Below are 19,730 nucleotides of genomic sequence, written 5' to 3'. Positions count from 1 at the left end.
GGGACTTCACTCCTTGTTTCGATCCAATGATGAGACAAATCTTTGTTTCTCCTTTTATTTTGGACATGATTGGCTCTTTTTTTCATTGAATTACTGAAAGGTGAAAAACCTTTGAAAAAGGTGGACAAATACAAAAGAAATTAGGGAAAAATATAAACAAATGACAAAAAAACATTTTTAAGTAGACGTGTTTCCAAAAGTACAAATAGTGACCCTGCACAGCTTGGATTTAACATTTAAACATTTAACAACCCACCACTTGGCAATTAAAATAAATCCAACATATCAAATTCAAACATCAAAATAATATAAAGTCATCTCACCGTCAGCCACCCTGGTCTCTGGAAATAGTTGTCACTTCTGTATTTGGTCATCTGTCCTGGAGCAGTGTTTGTTGGCCTGGAGCTGCAGACTTCAAAGGAGTGGTTTTGATTGCTTCAGGTGAGAGCCTTCCTGATTAGTGATGGTCTTCAGCTGTTGGTGTTTTGTGTCTGTGATTCCACGTGTGTCCTCTGGGGGAAATGGGAGTCCAACTCATATTTGGACATGAGGCCTTCTGTGTGGGTGAAGGCTTTGGTCTTGTGTAGAGTTTGCCAAAACAGTGCTATATAAATAAAGTGGATTGGATTGGATAGCTGAGATAGGCACCAGCCACCTCAAAGGGAATAAGCAGTAGAAAATGGATGGATGGATTGGATGTTGATGGACTCAGACTAAGGATCATGTCTCTGACTGTTTTGTCGGTCACAGGAGTGAAACATACCAGCTCTTGTTCGGCTGACTTCAAAGGAACTATTTCTTTGTGGCAATGATTGCATTTTGAATGCCTGTAATTATATTACTAAAGAATATTGCAAACTCATTGCACTTAGATGTCAAACTGAGTTCTAAAGAAGTGAAACTGAAGGGTTTGCCAATCTGTTGACTTGTAGCAAACCAAAAAACGAAAGTTGGTACTACAGTTTGTGTTGATTTTAGAATAAATACTTTTTCCTTGTTCTACGTAAACACTGGTCGAACACACTCGACTTTTTCTTGTAAATCCCATAATGAATTTGAAGCTTTGACATGCACCATTTTTGTCGACTGCGGTATTCCGTTTCCTGTGACAGGACAGACTCTTCCTCTCTCCATGATGCGTCTTGCCTACTTTTAACCATTTTAACCTTGACAGGAGAAATGCTATCCTGATCTCGTCTCGACTACTGTAACGTATTATTTTCGGGTCTCCCCATGTCTAGCATTAAAAGATTACAGTTGGTACAAAATGCGGCTGCTAGACTTTTGACAAGAACAAGAAAGTTTGATCATATTACGCCTGTACTGGCTCACCTGCACTGGCTTCCTGTGACTTTAAGGTTTTACTACTTAAGTATAAAATACTACACGGTCTAGCTCCATCCTATCTTGCTGATTGTATTGTACCATATGTCCCGGCAAGAAATCTGCGTTCAAAAGACTCCGGCTTATTAGTGATTTCCAGAGCCCAAAAAAAGTCTGTGGGCTAAAGAGCGTTTTCCATTCGGGCTCCAGTACTCTGGAATGCCCTCCCGGTAACAGTTCGAGATGCTACCTCAGTAGAAGCATTTAAGTCTCACCTTAAAACTCATCTGTATACTCTAGCCTTTAAATAGACCTCCTTTTTAGACCAGTTGATCTGCCGCTTCTTTTCTTTTTCTCCTCTGTCCCCCCCCCTCCCTTGTGGAGGGGGTCCGGTCCGATGACCATGGATGAAGTACTGGCTGTCCAGAGTCGAGACCCAGGATGGACCGCTCGTTGGGACCCAGGATGGACCGCTCGCCTGTGTATCGGTTGGGGACATCTCTACGCTGCTGATCCGCCTCCGCTTGAGATGGTTTCCTGTGGACGGGACTCTCGCTGCTGTCTTGGATCCGCTTTCCTGTGGACGGGACTCTCGGTGCTGTCTTGGATCCGCTTTGAACTGAACTCTCGCGGCTGTGTTGGAGCCACTATGGATTGAACTTTCACAGTATCATGTTAGACCCGCTCGACATCCATTGCTTTCGGTCCCCTAAAGGGGGGGGGGTTGCCCACATTTAAGGTCCTCTCCAAGGTTTCTCATAGTCATCATTGTCACTGGCGTCCCAATGGGTGTGAGTTTTCCTTGCCCTTATGTGGGTTTTTCCGAGGATGTCGTAATGGTTTGTGCAGTCCTTTGAGACATTTGTGATTTAGGGCTATATAAATAAACATTGATTGATTGATTGATTGATTGAGTTGTGAGATAGCACTTTTGCACACACTGTGGCTGAATATCAATCAATCAATCAATCAATGATTATTTACATAAGCTGTCCAGAGTCGGGACCCAGGATGGACCGCTCGCCTGTGTATCGGCTGGGGACATCTCTACGCTGCTGATCCGCCTCCGCTTGGGATGGTTTCCTGCTGGCTCCACTGTGGACGGGACTCTCTCTGCTGTGTTGGATCCACTTTGAACTGAACTCTCGGGGCTGTGTTGGATCCACTATGGATTGAACTTTCACAGTATCATGTTAGACCCGCTCGACATCCATTGCTTTCGGTCCCCTAGAGGGGGGGGGGGGGTTGCCCACATTTAAGGTCCTCTCCAAGGTTTCTCATAGTCAGCATTGTCACTGGCGTCCCACTGGATGTGAATTCTCCCTGCCCACTGGGTGTGAGTTTTCCTTGCCCTTTTGTGGGTTCTTCCGAGGATGTTGTAGTCGTAATGATTTGTGCAGTCCTTTGAGACATTTGTGATTTGGGGCTATATAAATAAACATTGTTTGTTGACTGACAATTTATATATATAAATTGAGCAAATTGGCTATTTCTGGCCATTTATTGAAGTGTGTATCAAACTGGTAGCCCTCGCATTAATCAGTACCCAAGAAGTAGCTCTCGTTTTGAAAAAGCTTGCTGACCCCTGACTAAACTATCCTCCTTTCGAACCTTGGACTTTCGCTTGCATTGAGGTTAAGTGGCTGAAGGGAACACATTTTTTTCTAATTACAGGCCGTGGGACGTCCAGGTCTGGTTTACAGCTGGCGTCACCTGAGTGGAGGTCGACATCAAACGAGGTGGACAAGTGCGGACAAGATGGTCCATCTGTGAAGGAGAGTGGAAGAACCGTACTGTAAAACTTTGGTATGGGCTTGTTTTGTTTCCTCCACAAAGAGGTGGGTGGGGAATCTAAGCACACGCAAAGGGGGAAGTGTGAGTGGGTGGGGTGTGCTGGCAGTCATGACATAATACAGATGGCTTCTCTACTTCTCCAGGCCCGACATGACGTGGACTCCAAACGCCCTCCGTGCTCACTCCCAGATGTGCGACGGTAAGCACCACCCATGCCGGGGTGACCCACGCATGCTCGCCTCCCAATATCATCAAGCATGTCCTGCTCGGCCTTGTCGTTCCTTAGCAACCCCAAAACAATGAAATAACTTGTTTTTAATCCTCACAACAATACGACACAGTTCAGACGTGACGCTGGCAAAATGATGAGGAAACACTAAATATGATACATAACTCCACCCGATATTGTCTGGGTGTGGGCGGGGGTGTTTGAATGTGTATAAAGGTCAACTTTTAAGAGGAAGGAGTGGACTTTCATCCAAAGATTAGAAGAGTGGTTGAAGTGCTTGGTGCAGGAAATCCTCTTAAGTGTCACTTTAAGGGATTTTATCACATGCTTGGATAGACTCTTAATGACGTGGATCTTATTAGTGTCTTGCACTAATTCAGGGGTAGGGAACCTATGGCTCTAGAGCCAGATGTGGCTCTTTTGAGGACTGCATCTGGCTCTCGGATAAATCTGAGCTGACTTTGCTTAGCAAACCTTTTTTGTCATCCCCCACTTTGGACGAGGGGGAGTTTCCAAGCCCCACCTGCCCCCATCACCTCAACAGAACGCTAATGCCAAGCTTAACATTTTCAAATTTATTGAACATCAAGTAACATTCAAGTTTTATACATTCAAACTCAATAACATAAAATAACATCATGTTCAATAATAAATAAAATAACTGTGCAGCTGTGGTATAACTTGCATCAAGTTCAATAATAAATTAAAGCTGCAAGCAGCGTTGGTCGGGTCCACCTTTGGCTGCTGCCCCCGAGACCCACGGCCGGATAAGCGTTAGATGACGCCTTGGAGCCACTATTTTGAAAGTAATGCAGTTGTTGTATTGAAGTGAAAATATCAAACTTCCTGTTGATTTTTGCTAAAGTATGTTAATTATTAAAATGTAGGTCTAAGTGAGACCTACATAGTGTTTTTTGTTTCATGTCTCTCCGACATTCCTACCGGAAGTTAAAAGCAGTTTTGTCTGTGTTTTCTTCCTAGGAGCAGTTTGTCAGTGTTGTATTCCTAGGGGGGCGGTAGAGCGCAATTTTTAGTTTAGAGGTTAGGTTTTTTCCTCAGATCGCAATTTTTGCCAGACCTGATGTGTGTGTCAAGTTTGGTGAGTTTAGAAGCATTTTAAGGGGGTCTAATAACAGCTCAAAGAGGCAAAAATGACATTTTTCAGGAGACTTTGCACAGGGGTTCTTTGAAGGCGCGTAAAATCAAAACCTGAGAACTTATCAAAACTATGCTCTATACTTTTAATCAGAAGGGTTCAATCTCTCTCCTGTGTGAGTTTGAAGCCAAAACAACAAACGCACTCAGAGGAGATAATGTTTGAAGAAAGGTGACCGTTTTTTACAAAACTTTTGTTTTGAAGGGGGGATTGCAAACTTCCTGTTGATTTTTGTTGGGGGTTGTCAATCAATGAAATGTAGGTCTAAGCGAGACCTACATAGATGTTTTTGTTTCATGTCTCTCCGACATTCTTACCGGAAGTTACAAGCAATTTGGTCTGTGTTTTCTTCCTAGGAGCAGTTTTTTCAGTGTTTTATTCAAAAATAGCGCTAGAGCGCAATTTTGAGTTTTGGGGTTTGGTTTTTTCATTAGATCGCAATATTCACCAGTCCTTATGTGTGCGCCAAGTTTGGTGACTTTTGAAGCATTTTAAAGGGGTCAAATTACAGTGCAAAGAGGCAAAAATTGCATTTTTTGCGAAAATTTTATTTTGAAGGGGTTCTTGCCAACTTCCTGTAGATTTTTGCTGAAAGAAGTGAGTGTATGAAAATTGGGTCTAAGTCAGACCTACATAGGAGTTTTCGTTTCATGTCGCTATGACATTCCTAACAGAAGTTACATGCAGTTTTGTCTGTAATTTTTTCCTAGGGGGCGCTAGTAATATTTAATTAAAAAAAAAATTAAAAGATAGTGGTAGTTGTAATTGTATGCTAATTATTTTCCACCAGTTTTTGTGGGATCACTCATCATCAATCAATCAATGTTTATTTATATAGCCCCAAATCACAAATGTCTCAAAGGACTGCACAAATCATTACGACTACAACATCCTCGGAAGAACCCACAAAAGGGCAAGGAAAACTCACACCCAGTGGGCAGGGAGAATTCACATCCAGTGGGACGCCAGTGACAATGCTGACTATGAGAAACCTTGGAGAGGACCTCAGATGTGGGCAACCCCCCACCCCCTCTAGGGGACCGAAAGCAATGGATGTCGAGCGGGTCTAACATGATACTGTGAAAGTTCAATCCATAGTGGCTCCAACACAGCCGCGAGAGTTCAGTTCAAAGCGGATCCAAGACAGCAGCGAGAGTCCCGTCCACAGGAAACCATCTCAAGCGGAGGCGGATCAGCAACGTAGAGATGTCCCCAACCGATACACAGGCGAGCGGTCCATCTTGGGTCTCGACTCTGGACAGCCAGTACTTCATCCATGATCATCGGACCGGACCCCCTCCACAAGGGAGGGGGGGACATAGGAGAAAGAAAAGAAGCGGCAGATCAACTGGTCTAAAAAGGGAGTCTATTTAAAAGCTAGAGTATACAAATGAGTTTTAAGGTGAGACTTAAATGCTTCTACTGAGGTAGCATCTAGAATTGTTATCGGGAGGGCATTCCAGAGTACTGGAGCCCGAACGGAAAACGCTCTATAGCCCGCAGACTTTTTTTGGGACTTTAGGAATCACTAATAAGCCGGAGTCCTTTGAACGCAGATTTCTTGCCGGGACATATGGTACAATACAATCAGCAAGATAGGATGGAGCTAGACCGTGTAGTATTTTATACTTAAGTTGTAAAACCTTAAAGTATGTATATATGTATATAGAGGTATATACAGTATAGGTATATATGTATGTATATATGTATATAAATATATATACAGTATAGGTATATATGTATGTATATATGTATATAAAGGTATATACAGTATAGGTATATACGTATGTATATATGTATATAAAGGTATACACAGTATAGGTATATATGTATGTATATATGTATATAAAGGTATACACAGTATAGGTATATATGTATGTATATATGTATATAAAGGTATATACAGTATAGGTATATATGTATGTATATATGTATATAAAGGTATATACAGTATAGGTATATATGTATGTATATATGTATATAAAGGTATATACAGTATAGGTATATATGTATGTATATATATGTATATAAAGGTATATACAGTATAGGTATATATGTATGTATATAAAGGTATATACAGTATAGGTATATATGTATGTATATATGTATATAAAGGTATATACAGTATAGGTATATATGTATGTATATATGTATATAAAGGTATATACAGTATAGGTATATATGTATGTATATATGTATATAAAGGTATATACAGTATAGGTATATATGTATGTATATAAAGGTATATACAGTATAGGTATATATGTATGTATATATGTATATAAAGGTATATACAGTACAGGCGTAATGTGATCAAACCTTCTTGTTCTTGTCAAAAGTCTAGCAGCCGCATTTTGTACCAACTGTAATCTTTTAATGCTAGACATGGGGAGACCCGAAAATAATACGTTACAGTAATCGAGACGAGACGTAACAAACGCATGGATAATGATCTCGGCGTCTTTAGTGGACAAAATGGAGCGAATTTTAGCGATATTACGGAGATGAAAGAAGGCAGTTTTAGTAACGCTTTTAATGTGTGCCTCAAAGGAGAGAGTTGGGTCGAAGATAATACCCAGATTTTTTACCGAGTCACCTTGTTTTATTATTTGGTTGTCAAATGTTAAAGTTGTATGATTAAATAGAGGTCGGTGTCTAGCAGGACCGATAATCAGCATTTCCGTTTTTTTGGCGTTAAATTGCAAAAAGTTAGCGGACATCCATTGTTTAATTTCATTAAGACACGCCTCCAGCTGACTACAATCCGGCGTGTTGGTCAGCTTTAGGGGCATGTAGAGTTGGGTGTCATCAGCATAACAGTGAAAGCTAACACCGTATTTGCGTATGATGTCACCTAGCGGCAAGAAACAATCCTTGAGCTTGTGGAGACAGTATTGATGCACTGACTGATGCCCTTTAAATATATTTAACATATATTTAAAGGGCCCTGCGATGAGGTGGCGACTTGTCCAGGGTGTACCCCGCCTTCCGCCCGATTGTAGCTGAGATAGGCGCCAGCGCCCCCCGCGACCCCGAAAGGGAATAAGCGGTAGAAAATGGATGGATGGATGGATGGATGGATATATTTAAAGGGACGGCGTGGCGCAGTGGAAGAGTGGCCGTGCGCAACCCAAGGGTCCCTGGTTCAATCCCCACCTAGTACCAACCTCGTCACGTCCGTTGTGTCCTGAGCAAGACACTTCACCCTTGCTCCTGATGGGTGCTGGTTAGCGCCTTGCATGGCAGCTCCCTCCATCAGCGTGTGAATGTGTGTGTGAATGTGGAAGTAGTGTCAAAGCGCTTTGAGTACCTTGAAGGTAGAAAAGCGCTATACAAGTACAACCCATTTAAAGCTCCTCATCCCACCCCCCGGATTGTAAATAATGTAAATAATTCAATGTATATACTATGATGATTAACTTGTGTGATTATGCTGATAGTATATATTTGTACCATGAATTGATTAACGTGGACCCCGACTTAAACAAGTTGAAAAACGTATTGGGGTGTTACCATTTAGTGGTCAATTGTACGGAATATGTACTGAACTGTGCAATCTACCAATAAAAGTGTCAATCAATCAATCAATCAATAACAATTCTACTCAACTCAAAGTACAATTCCAGCTATAAAAGATGAATAGAAGACAACACAACATAGAATACTAGCAGCTTACTTCCTTATTCTCTGCCTTTTGGGGGTGTGAAGCGGACCTCCATGTCCGTGTTAACAATATGCATTGTCATCAACATCCACGTCAGTATCGGACAAGTGTCTATTATTGTCATCTTTGGATGTTGTTTACATTCCACTGCTCCTATTAATAAATTCCATTGCCAACGTACTTTCATTGTCTGCTAAAGAATGCTGACGTCCACACCTGTTCCAGACTGGTAAGTATTAACAGGTGTGTCCTCGTTGCCAGTCAAAGTGTTTTTTACAAACCCCAAAACCAGTGAAGTCGTGTAAAACCTAAATAAAAACAAAATACAATGACTTGCAAATCCTTTTCAACTTCTATTCAATTGAATAGACTGCAAAGACAAGATTCTTAACGTTCAAACTGGAAAACTCAATTCATTGCAAATATTAGCTCATTTGGAATTCGATGCCTGCAACATGTTTCAAAAAAGCTGGCACAAGTGGCAAAAAAGACCGAGAAAGTTGAGGAATGCTCATCAAACACTATTATAGGCACACCGTTGAAAAGCCAGCATGTGTGATGGTATGGGGGTGTATTAGTGCCCAAGGCATGGGTAACTTACACATCTGTGAAGGCACCATTAATGCTGAAAGGTACATACAGGTTTTGGAACAACACGCTGCTGCCCACTGCTCCCCTCACCTCCCAGGGAGTGATCAAGGGTGATGGGTCAAATGCAGAGAATCATTTTGTGTGTGACAATCATTTAATATGTTGCCATCCAAGCAACGTTATCATGGACGCCCCTGCTTATTTCAGTAAGACAATGTCAAGCCACGTTTTACACCAGTGTGGCTTCTTCATAGGCCGGGGGGGCAGCATGGCGTAGTGGGTAGAGTGGCCGTGCCAGAAACCTGAGGGTTGCAGGTTCGCTTCCCACATATTGACATCCAAATCGCTGCCATTGTGTCCTTGGGCAGGACACTTCACCCTTTTCCCCCGGTGCGGCTCACTCTGGTGAATGAATGATGAATTAATGTGTGGCTACAGATGTAGCTTACCACCACCAGGTGTGAATGAATGATGGCTTCCCACTTCTCTGTGAGCCCTTTGAGTATCTAACAATAGAAAAGCCTGATATAAATCTAATCTATTATTATGATTATTATTATTAAAAGACTTCGGGTTCTAGACTGGCCTGCCTGTAGTCCAGACCTGTCTTGCGTTGAAAATGTGTGGCGCAATAGGAAGCCTAGAACGGAGAACTGTTGAACATCTCAAGCTGTTTCAATGGAACATATAAAATGTTGGTGTTGTTTACTTGAGTCATATTGCAGTCTACACGTATCTCTTATGTGTGACTGCCATCTACTGGCCGCACATTTCATCATGTACCAAGAATGTAAGAATGGGACAGAATTCCACCTAAAAAGCTTCAAAAATTGGTCTCCTCAGTTCCCAAACGTTTACTGAGTGTTGTTAAAAGGAAAGGCCATGTAACACAGTGGTAAAAATGCTCCTGTGCCAACTTTTTTGTAATGTGCTATTAAATTGTAAGTTAAAGTCCTACTGAAAGCCACTACTAGCGACCACGCAGTCTGATAGTTTATATATCAATGATGAAATATTAACATTGCAACACATGACAATACGGCCGCTTTAGTTTACTAAATTGCAATTTTAAATTTCGCGCAAAGCATCCTGTTGAAAATGTCGGAATGATGACGCATGCGCGTGTCGTCTCGGATTGTAGCGGACATTTTGTTCCACCCTGATCCCAGCTAGTCTGATTCAATCGCATAATTCCACAGTATTCTGGACATCTGTGTTGCTGAATCTTTTGCAATTTGTTCATTCAATAATGGAGACGTCAAAGAAGAAAGATGTAGGTGGGAAGCGGTGTATTGTGGCCGCCTTTAGCCACACAAACACAGCCGGTGTTTCCTTGTTTACATTCGTGAAGCTTTACTATGTGAAGTGAAGTGAATTATATTTATATAGCGCTTTTCTCTAGTGACTCAAAGCGCTTCACACAGTGAAACCCAATATCTAAGTTACATTTAAAGCAGTGTGGGGGGCACTGGGAGCAGGTGGGTAAAGTGTCTTGCTCAAGGACACAACGGCAGTGACTAGGATGGCGGAAGCGGGAATCGAACCTGCAACCCTCAAATTGCTGGCACGGCCGCTCTACCAACCGAGCTATGCCGCCCCAATGGAACAGAGTGGTCAAGCGAACATGGTTGTCTACCACATGTCAACCGGCAGGTTTCGGTGAGAAAATGGTGGTAATAAGTCGCCTCTTACCGTAGACATGAGCGGAGCTTGCGTCGTTCCTCGTGCACCTGTCAAAGAGGCAGCTGCGACTCTCTTGCCTCCTCCGCACACACCCGTGGCCACACCCCTCCGACTTTCAGGTACGACGGTATAATATCACTAAAACACTATTAACACAATAAGCAGATAAGGGATTTTCCAGAAATATCCTAGTAAATCGGGCGGTTTAGCTCGGTTGGTAGAGTGGCCGTGCCAGCAACTTGAGGGTTGCTGGTTCGATTCCGGCTTCTGCCAACCTAGCCACTGCCGTTGTGTCCTTGGGCAAGACACTTTACCCACCTGCTCCCAGTGCCACCCACACTGGTTTGAATGTAACTTAGATATTGGGTTTCACTTTGTAAAGCGCTTTGAGTCACTTGAGAAAAAGCGCTATATAAATATAGTTAATTTCACTTCACTAAATGTGTCTAATAACATCTGAATCGCTCCCACTGCCCTCTATTTTTTAAATAAATTAAAAAAATTCTAGTCCTTCACTCTCACTTTCCTCATCCACAAATCTTTCATCCTCGCTCAAATTAATGGGGAAATTGTCGCTTTCTCGATCTGAATCGCTCTAGCTGCTGGTGGCCATGATTGTAAACGATGTGAGGATGTGAGGAGCTCCACAACCCGTGACGTCACGCGCACATCGTCTGCTACTTCCGGTACAGGCAAGGCTTTTTTATTAGCCACCAAAAGTTGCGAACTTTATCGTGGATGTTCTCTACTAAATCCTTTCAGCAAAAATATGGCAATATCGGGAAATGATGAAGTATGACACATAGAATGGACCTACTATCCCCGTTTAAATAAGAACATCTCATTTCAGTAGGCCTTTAACTCACTAAAACACTAGCAACACAATAGAAAGATAAGGGACTTCGCAGAATTATCCAAGTAAATGTGTCTAATAACATCTGAATTGCTCCCAATGCCCTCGCCTTTTTTATTTTCTCTAGTCCTTCACTCTCACTTTCCTCATCCACAAATCTTTCATCCTCGCTCAAATTAATGGGGAAATCGTCGCTTTCTCAATCCGAATCGCTCTAGCTGCTGGTGGCCATGATTGTAAACAATGTTCAGATGTGAGGAGCTCCACAACCCGTGACGTCACGCGCACATCGTCTGCTACTTCCGGTACAGGCAAGGCTTTTTTATTAGCGACCAAAAGTTGCGAACTTTATCGTCGATGTTCTTCTTTTAGCAAAAATATGGCAATATGGCGAAATGATCAAGTATGACACATAGAATGGACCTGCTATCCCCGTTTAAAAAAGAACATCTCATTTCAGTAGGTCTTCAACTATTATTTGTAATAAAAAAATAAGTTATTTCAGTTGGAACATTAAATAACTTGTCTTTGCAGTCTGTTCAATTGAATATAAGTTGAAAAGGATTCGCAAATCATTGTGTTCTGTTTTTATTTACGAATTACAAACGTGCCAACTTCACTGGTTTTGTATACACACAAATATTTTTCCGTTGGTTCTGACTCAGCCTTTTATCTCCTCAAAGGTATTTTGCCAATTTCTTTAAATTAAGTGAGAAAATAACACAAAAAATGGACCAAAACACATAACAAAAATTGCCCCCAGTCTTTGGTAAGGGACGTCAGCAGACTTGGAGCCAAAATGGAACATTGTTAGCAAACAGACCTAAAATCACTACCGTGTCTATTTTTGGGTGGGGATTTGACTTGTTGACGTCATATTTAGTTGCAGGACTATGAAACAGGTGGCGACTTTGTCAGCACGAGGCGGCCCCTGAGGGTCCTGCTTGTACAAACATCATTTACAAAGCATCCCTCAAGTTGTGGTACATGACTAATAAACGCTACACTTCATATCAAGTGACATAACTTCGGGGAATTGGACGCGGCCCCCTTCTGACGTCCGCCGCCGGGCGGGTTTTCTCCGTCTTGGCGTGTGTGCTCTACGCCATCGGAGTTTCACAGAACCACATCTGGGCCTGATTCACCGTGAGCTGGCCCGGGGGCGAACCCGCCAAAGCGTCATCCGTTTTCTTCGACTGCGGCGTTGTCCTCGATTAGTTTGCCCTTTCAAAGTAAAAGGTTTACTTTGTGCATAGAGGTGGGGTTACAGTGCAAGTGCTGTCAAGACATCTAGGACCCCTCGCAAAACAGAGTGCTTATTATGCAAACAGCAGCTATAACTCTTGCGTTCTGTACCGACAGAAAAATGACCCAGTAAAATGTGTTCTCTCTGGATTTACAGGAAAAAACATTTACAGTGGGGCAAAAAAGTATTTAGTCAGCCAGCGATTGTGCAAGTTCTCCCACTTCAAATGATGACAGAGGTCTGTAATATTCATCATAGGTACACTTCAACTGTGAGGGACAGAATGTGGAAAAAAAATCCAGGAATTCATATTATAGGAATTTTAAAGAATTTATTTGAAATTGTTGGTATTTGGTCAACCATTCAAAGCTCTCACTGATGGAAGGAGGTTTTGGCTCAAAATCTCAGGATACATGGCCCCATTCATTCTTTCCTTAACACGGATCAATCGTCCTGTCCCCTTAGCAGAAAAACAGCCCCAAAACATGATGTTTCCACCCCCATGCTTCACAGTAGGTGTGGTGTTCTTGGGATGCAACTCAGTATTCTTCTTCCTCCAAACACCACCAGTTGAGTTTATACCAAAAAATTCTATTTTGGTTTCATCTGACCACATGACATTCTCCCAATCCTCTGCTGTATCATCCATGTGCTCTCTGGCAAATGTCAGACGGACCTGGACATGCACTGGCTTAAGCAGGGGGACACATCTGGCACTGCAGGATTTGATTCCCTGTCGGCTTAGTGTGTTACTGATGGTAACCTTTGTTACTTTGGTCCCAGCTCTCTGCAGGTCATTCACCAGGTTCCCCCCATGTGGTTTTGGGATTTTTGCTCACCGTTCTCATGATCATTTTGACCCCACGGGATGAGATCTTGCGTGGAGCCCCAGATCGAGGGAGATTATCAGTGGTCTTGTATGTCTTCCATTTTCTGATCATTTGCTCCCACGGTTGATTTTTTTACACCAAGCTGCTTGCCTATTGTAGATTCTTTCTTCCCAGTCTGGTGCAGGTCTACAATTCTTTTCCTGGTGTCCTTCGACAGCTCTTTGGTCTTGGCCATAGTGGAGTTTGGAGTCTGACTGTTTGAGGCTGTGGACAGGTGTCTTTTATACAGATAACGAGTTCAAACAAGTGTCATTAATACAGGTAACGAGTGGAGGACAGAAGAGCTTCTTAAAGAAGAAGTTACAGGTCTGTGAGAGGCAGAGATCTTCCTTGTTTGAAGTGACCAAATACTTATTTTCCACCATCATTTACAAATAAATGATTTAAAATTCCTACAATGTGAATTCCTGGATTGTTTTTCCACATTCTGTCTCTCCCAGTTGAAGTGTACCTATGATGAAAATGACAGACCTCTGTCATCATTTGAAGTGGGAGAACTTGAACAATCGCTGGCTGACTAAATACTTTTTGGCCCCACTGTATTTGTCCATGAAAGGGCATTTTATACCTTTTCTTAATTTGATTACGTGATACGGTATGATTTTATTGTCATAATTTCATTGCATAATTTTTGTATCCCTTTAATTTAGGTCACCAGGGACTGCAGATGGAAATGAGCTATTTTGCTATGATCTGGTACAGAACATATCTGTCTTTGATCTTAATGTTTCTGTGCATTGTCCCTTCAAATAAAGACTAAACAGTAAACAGCTCGGTGGTCATATCTAGAGAGTGTCTCCTCATCGTCAACATCTGTTTAATGTTAGGGGGCCGGGGAGGAAGGGGGGCCTGCGCAGGCGTTCTCGACCACACTTCTTCACTTCCTTCGCGATGGGGGAGTATGCTGGATCAACACCACAGAGACGCACGACTCTGATGGCTTAGAGCAAAAAAATAAAAAACACAAGTTGTCTTTTTTGTGTTGTCGCACAGTGTTATGTAATCTAGCAGAGTTATGTGTGGCATTATATGTTTTTTCCTGTAAATTTACATACAGTGGGGCAAAAAAGTATTTAGTCAGCCAGCGATTGTGCAAGTTCTCCCACTTCAAAGGATGACAGAGGTCTGTCATTTTCATCATAGGTACACTTCAACTGTGAGAGACAGAATGTGGAAAAAAAATCCAGGAATTCACATTGTAGGAATTTTAAATGATTTATTTGTAAATGATGGTAGAAAATAAGTATTTGGTCAAGCATTCAAAGCTCTCACTGATGGAAGGAGGGTTTGGCTCCAAATCTCAGGATACATGGCCCCATTCATTCTTTCCTTAACACGGATCAATCGTCCTGTCCCCTTAGCAGAAAAACAGCCCCAAAGCATGATGTTTCCACCCCCATGCTTCACAGTAGGTGTGGTGTTCTTGGGATGCAACTCAGTATTCTTTGAGTTGAGTTGATACCAAAATGGATACATGGATGATACAGCAGAGGATTGAGAGAATGTCATGTGGTCAGATGAAACCAAAATAGAACTTTTTGGTATAAACTCAACTGGTGGTGTTTGGAGGAAGAAGAATACTGAGTTGCATCCCAAGAACACCATACCTACTGTGAATCATGGGGGTGGAAACATCATGCTTTGGGGCTGTTTTTCTGCTAAGGGGACAGGACGATTGATCCGTGTTAAGGAAAGAATGAATGGGGCCATGTATCTTGTGAGTGTTGACGACACAGCTTTGCAACAGTTGATATTCTAGTTTCAAGCATGTTTTACTCAATATAGGTCAGGAGTTCAAGTACCTTGGAGTCTTGTTCACGAGTGAGAGAAGAGTGGATCGTGAGATCGACAGGCGGATCGGTGCGGCGTCTTCAGTAATGCGGACGTTGTATCGATCTGTTGTGGTGAAGAAGGAGCTGAGCCGGAAGGCAAAGCTCTCAATTTATAGGTCGATCTACGTTCCCATCCTCACCTATGGTCATGAGCTTTGGGTCATGACCGAAAGGATAAGATCACGGGTACAAGCGGCCCAAATTAGTTTCCAGGTCTCTCCCTTAGAGATAGGGTGAGAAGCTCTGCCATCCGGGAGGAACTCAAAGTAAAGCCGCTGCTCCCCCACATGGAGAGGAGCCAGATGAGGTGGTTCGGGCATCTGGTCAGGATTCCACCCGAACGCCTCCCTAGGGAGCTGGCCTGGGAACGCCTCTGGATCCCCCAAGAGGAGCTGGACAAACTGGCTGAGGAAAGGGAAGTCTGGGCTTCCCTGCTTTGGCTGATGCCCCTTTCGACCCGACCTCGAATAAGCGGAAGAAGATGGATGGATCGGTTTTTTGCTATTTCTATTTTGACAGTAAGATTTGTTTTAATTGCTGATGCACGTTTATTGATGTGAACAGCTTCCAGCCGCCATCCTGCGGTTTGCATGGGCCATCGATGAAAGACATCGCGGAGCAGGTTTGACTCTGGTTTATTATTTCAATAAACACTGCTGGGTCACAGTCGTTCGCGCCGATTTCCATCGCTTCCTCCTTTGCTGCTTGTCTCGGTTTGCCTTTTGGTCGCCGGTGACTCCGTCTTCCTCGGGGGCTCATCGCTCGTCTGGTCTCGCTCGTCTTCTTTGTCTACTGGTTGTCCTACTTCTTCTGCCCCGATTGCTCCTCCTTCTCCCGTTTTATACAGCAGGAGAAGATGCGCATATTGAGAGCAGGTGTGTGTTTTACGCACCTGGCTCCGATTGCTGCAGCGTCCCTCCAGGCGCACCCCGCCTCTCCGCTCCGCCGCACAGTCCGCCTCCTGGCCACCATCTTGAGTAGGACCACGGTTTTTCCTACCCCGCTGTCGGCCCGTCGGCTCCACCTCTCCACAATTGATTTATAAACGCGCCACAAAATAACCCGTTTTGTTCACTGTTGATGTGACTCAATGCTCAGTAGTGCGTAAATGTGTTTCTGTGTAGTATTTCTCCAGCAATGGTCATGTGGTGACATAAATGTTGGTATTTTGAGAGGTAATCGTTGAAGTCGACCTAGGTGGGAAACGCACAGCACACCACTGCAAATTACAGTACATTCAAAACAAAAAAAAACAATTCACTGCCAGGAAATGTTAAAGGGGAACATTGTCACAATTTCAGAAGGGTTAAAACCAATAAAAATCAGTTCCAAGTGGCTTATTTTATTTTTCAAAATTTTACCCATCATAGAATATTCCGAAAAAAGGCTTTAAAGTGCCTGATTTTCATTTTCTGTGAAGCCACCGTCCATTTTCCTGTGACATCATCCAGTGATATACATGCTATCCAGGCGGATAGCACAGCAAGATATAGCGACATTAGCTCGGATTCAGACTCGGATTACAGCGGTTTAAGCGATTCAACAGATTACGCATGTATTGAAATGGATGGTTGGAGTATGGAGGCGGATAGCAAAAACGAAATTGAAAAAGAAACTGAAGCTATTCGGCCATGTCTGCCTTAGCATCGCCGGTAAAATATGCAGACCAAACGATCGGGACTTTCGCATCTTGTGACACTGGAGCAACTTAAATCCGTCGATTAGTAAGTGTTTGTTTGGCATTAAATGTGGGTGGAGGGAAACACTGGATGCAAATATAGCTACAAATGTACATACAGCTATCCTAAATAGCATGTTAGCATCGATTGGCTGGCAGTCATGCCGCGACCAAATATGTCTGATTAGCACATACTGTAAGTCAATAACATCAACAAAACTCACCTTTGTGATTTCGTTGACTTTATCGTTGGAAATGCATCTGCAGGATATCCATACATCTCTGTGCCATGTCTGCGTTAGCATCGCTGGTAAAATGTGCAGACCAAACGATCTGGACTTTCGCATCTTGTGACACTGGAGCAACCTAAATCCGCCGATTGGTAATGGTTTGTTTGGCATTAAATGTGGGTGGAGGGAAAGGCTGGATGCAAATATAGCTACAAATGTACATACAGCTAACCTAAAGAGCATGTTAGCATCGATTAGCTGGCTGTCATACCCCGACCAAATATTTCTGATTAGCACATAAGTCAATAACATCAACAAAACTCACCTTTGTGATTTTGTTGACTTAATGGTTGGAAATGCATCTACAGGTTATCCATACATCTCCGTGCCATGTCTGCCTTAGCATCGCCAGTAAAATGTGCAGACCAAACGATCGGGACTTTCGCATCTTGTGACACTGGAGCAACCTAAATCTGTCGATTGGTAAGTGTTTGTTTGGCATTAAATGTGGGTGGAGGGAAAGGCTGGATGCAAATATAGCAACAAATGTACATACGGCTAGCCTAAATAGCATGTTAGCATCCATTAGCTGGCAGTCATGTCTCGACCAAATATGTCTGATTAGCACATAAGTCAATAACATCAACAAAACTCACCTTTGTGATTTCGTTGACTTTATTGTTGGAAATGCATCTGCAGGATATCCATACATCTCTGTGCCATGTCTGCCTTAGCATCGCCGGTAAAGTGTGCAGACCAAACGATCGGGACTTTCGCATCTTGTGACACTGGAGCAACTTAAATCCGTCGATTGGTAAGTGTTTGTTTGGCATTAAATGTGGGTGGAGGGAAAGGCGGGATGCACATATAGCTAAAAATGTACATACAGCTAGCCTAAATAGCATGTTAGCATCCATTAGCTGGCAGTCATGTCTCGACCAAATATGTCTGATTAGCACATAAGTCAATAACATCAACAAAACTCACCTTTGTGATTTCGTTGACTTTATTGTTGGAAATGCATCTGCAGGATATCCATACATCTCTGTGCCATGGCTGCCTTAGCATCGCCGGTAAAGTGTGCAGACCAAACGATCGAGACTTTCGCATCTTGTGACACTGGAGCAACTTAAATCCGTCGATTGGTAAGTGTTTGTTTGGCATTAAATGTGGGTGGAGGGAAAGGCGGGATGCACATATAGCTAAAAATGTACATACAGCTAGCCTAAATAGCATGTTAGCATCGATTAGCATGCCGTGCTAATCGTTGCACATTCTATGTAAATCAACTTGAATCCGTCCCTGATCGTGTTGTTACACCCTCCGACAACTTACCGATAAAAAAAACGGAAAATAACAGAGCTGATTTGATTCGATGTTTATAACGTGTTTGAGAAAATGGCGGTTGACTACCTAGGTGACGTCACCGCTCCGAGAGCAAATAATTGAAAGGCGTTTAATTCGCCAAAATTCACCCTTTTAGAGTTCGAAAATCGGCTGAAAAAAATAGATGGTCTTTTTTCTGCACCATCAAGGTATATATTGACGCTTGCATAGGTCTGCTGATAATGTTCCCCTTTAAAACATTCCTTTAGAAATAATAGGGTTATAATTTAAGTAGTAAAAATTCATGATCTCAAATTCCAGAATGTAGGCACAACATGAAGAAGCTGTAACTGTCACACCCCTTTGGACTTATGTTTGCTGGTCCTCAGTGCATTTTTTTTTTTAGTTCCTGTCCTGTGCTCTTATTTTGTAAATGGACTTCCTGCCTGATTGCCAACCAGGACACAGCAACCAGTCTCTTATTTAGTGTGACACATCCATCGTGCCTCATGCAAGTCTGTTCTTCTGTTTTCCCCTTTGTTCTAGTCTTGTGTTCTCCACTCCCTCGTGAGGGTGCTTTCTTTTGTTGTTTTACATTTTTTTATTTTTACTCAACATCTGTCTCTCTCGTCTGATGCGTCACATCGCCAAACTCCTGACATAAACTATGAAACAGTTTGAATGTGGTTTTAAAGGCCTACTGCAAGCCAGGCAGTCTGATAGTTTATATATCAATGATGAAATATTAACATTGCAACACATGACAATACGGCCGCTTTAGTTTACTAAATTGCAATTTTTAATTTCCCGCGAAGTGTCGTGTTGAAAACGTTGTAGTATGATGACACGTATGATGACACGTATGATGACACGTATGATGACGCGTGCGTTCGACGTCACCTGTTGTAGCGGACATTATTTTCCAGCCCGATCCAAGCTATAAGTCAGGGGTGTCAAACTCCAATACAGAGTGGGCCAAAATTCTAAACTGAACAAAGCCGCGGGCCAAAGTTGAACAACTTCACCTTTTAATAGGGACCCAAACAAGTGTTGCATTGAATATTGAACAAGCTTATATAACTTTATAGTGACATGCAACATCGAGTTTTGTTGGTAGCTGGGGTGTATATTGTAGCGTCCCGGAAGAGTTAGTGCTGCAACGGGTTCTGGGTATTTGTTCTGTTGTGTTTATGTTGTGTTACGGTGCGGATGTTCCCCCGAAATGTGTTGGTCAT

General features: G+C 42.7%; 1 long non-coding RNA gene across 1 annotated transcript in view; it reads left to right on the top strand.

The window, feature by feature from the left end:
* The first annotated feature begins 2,918 nt into the window (after positions 1-2,918).
* LOC133552419 (uncharacterized) overlaps positions 2,919-19,730 on the top strand; it is a 42,959-nt gene continuing 26,147 nt past the window's right edge. Inside the window, exons 1-2 of the long non-coding RNA XR_009806716.1 lie at positions 2,919-3,129; positions 3,261-3,316. This is a non-coding gene — a long non-coding RNA (uncharacterized LOC133552419). The remainder of the gene's footprint in view (positions 3,130-3,260; positions 3,317-19,730) is intronic.

The sequence above is a fragment of the Nerophis ophidion genome, linkage group LG05, assembly GCF_033978795.1.
Source record: "Nerophis ophidion isolate RoL-2023_Sa linkage group LG05, RoL_Noph_v1.0, whole genome shotgun sequence".
Classification (NCBI taxonomy): Eukaryota; Metazoa; Chordata; class Actinopteri; order Syngnathiformes; family Syngnathidae; genus Nerophis; species Nerophis ophidion.
Note: the sequence above shows the minus strand (reverse complement) of the source record. Positions and strands in the feature narration are given on the sequence as shown.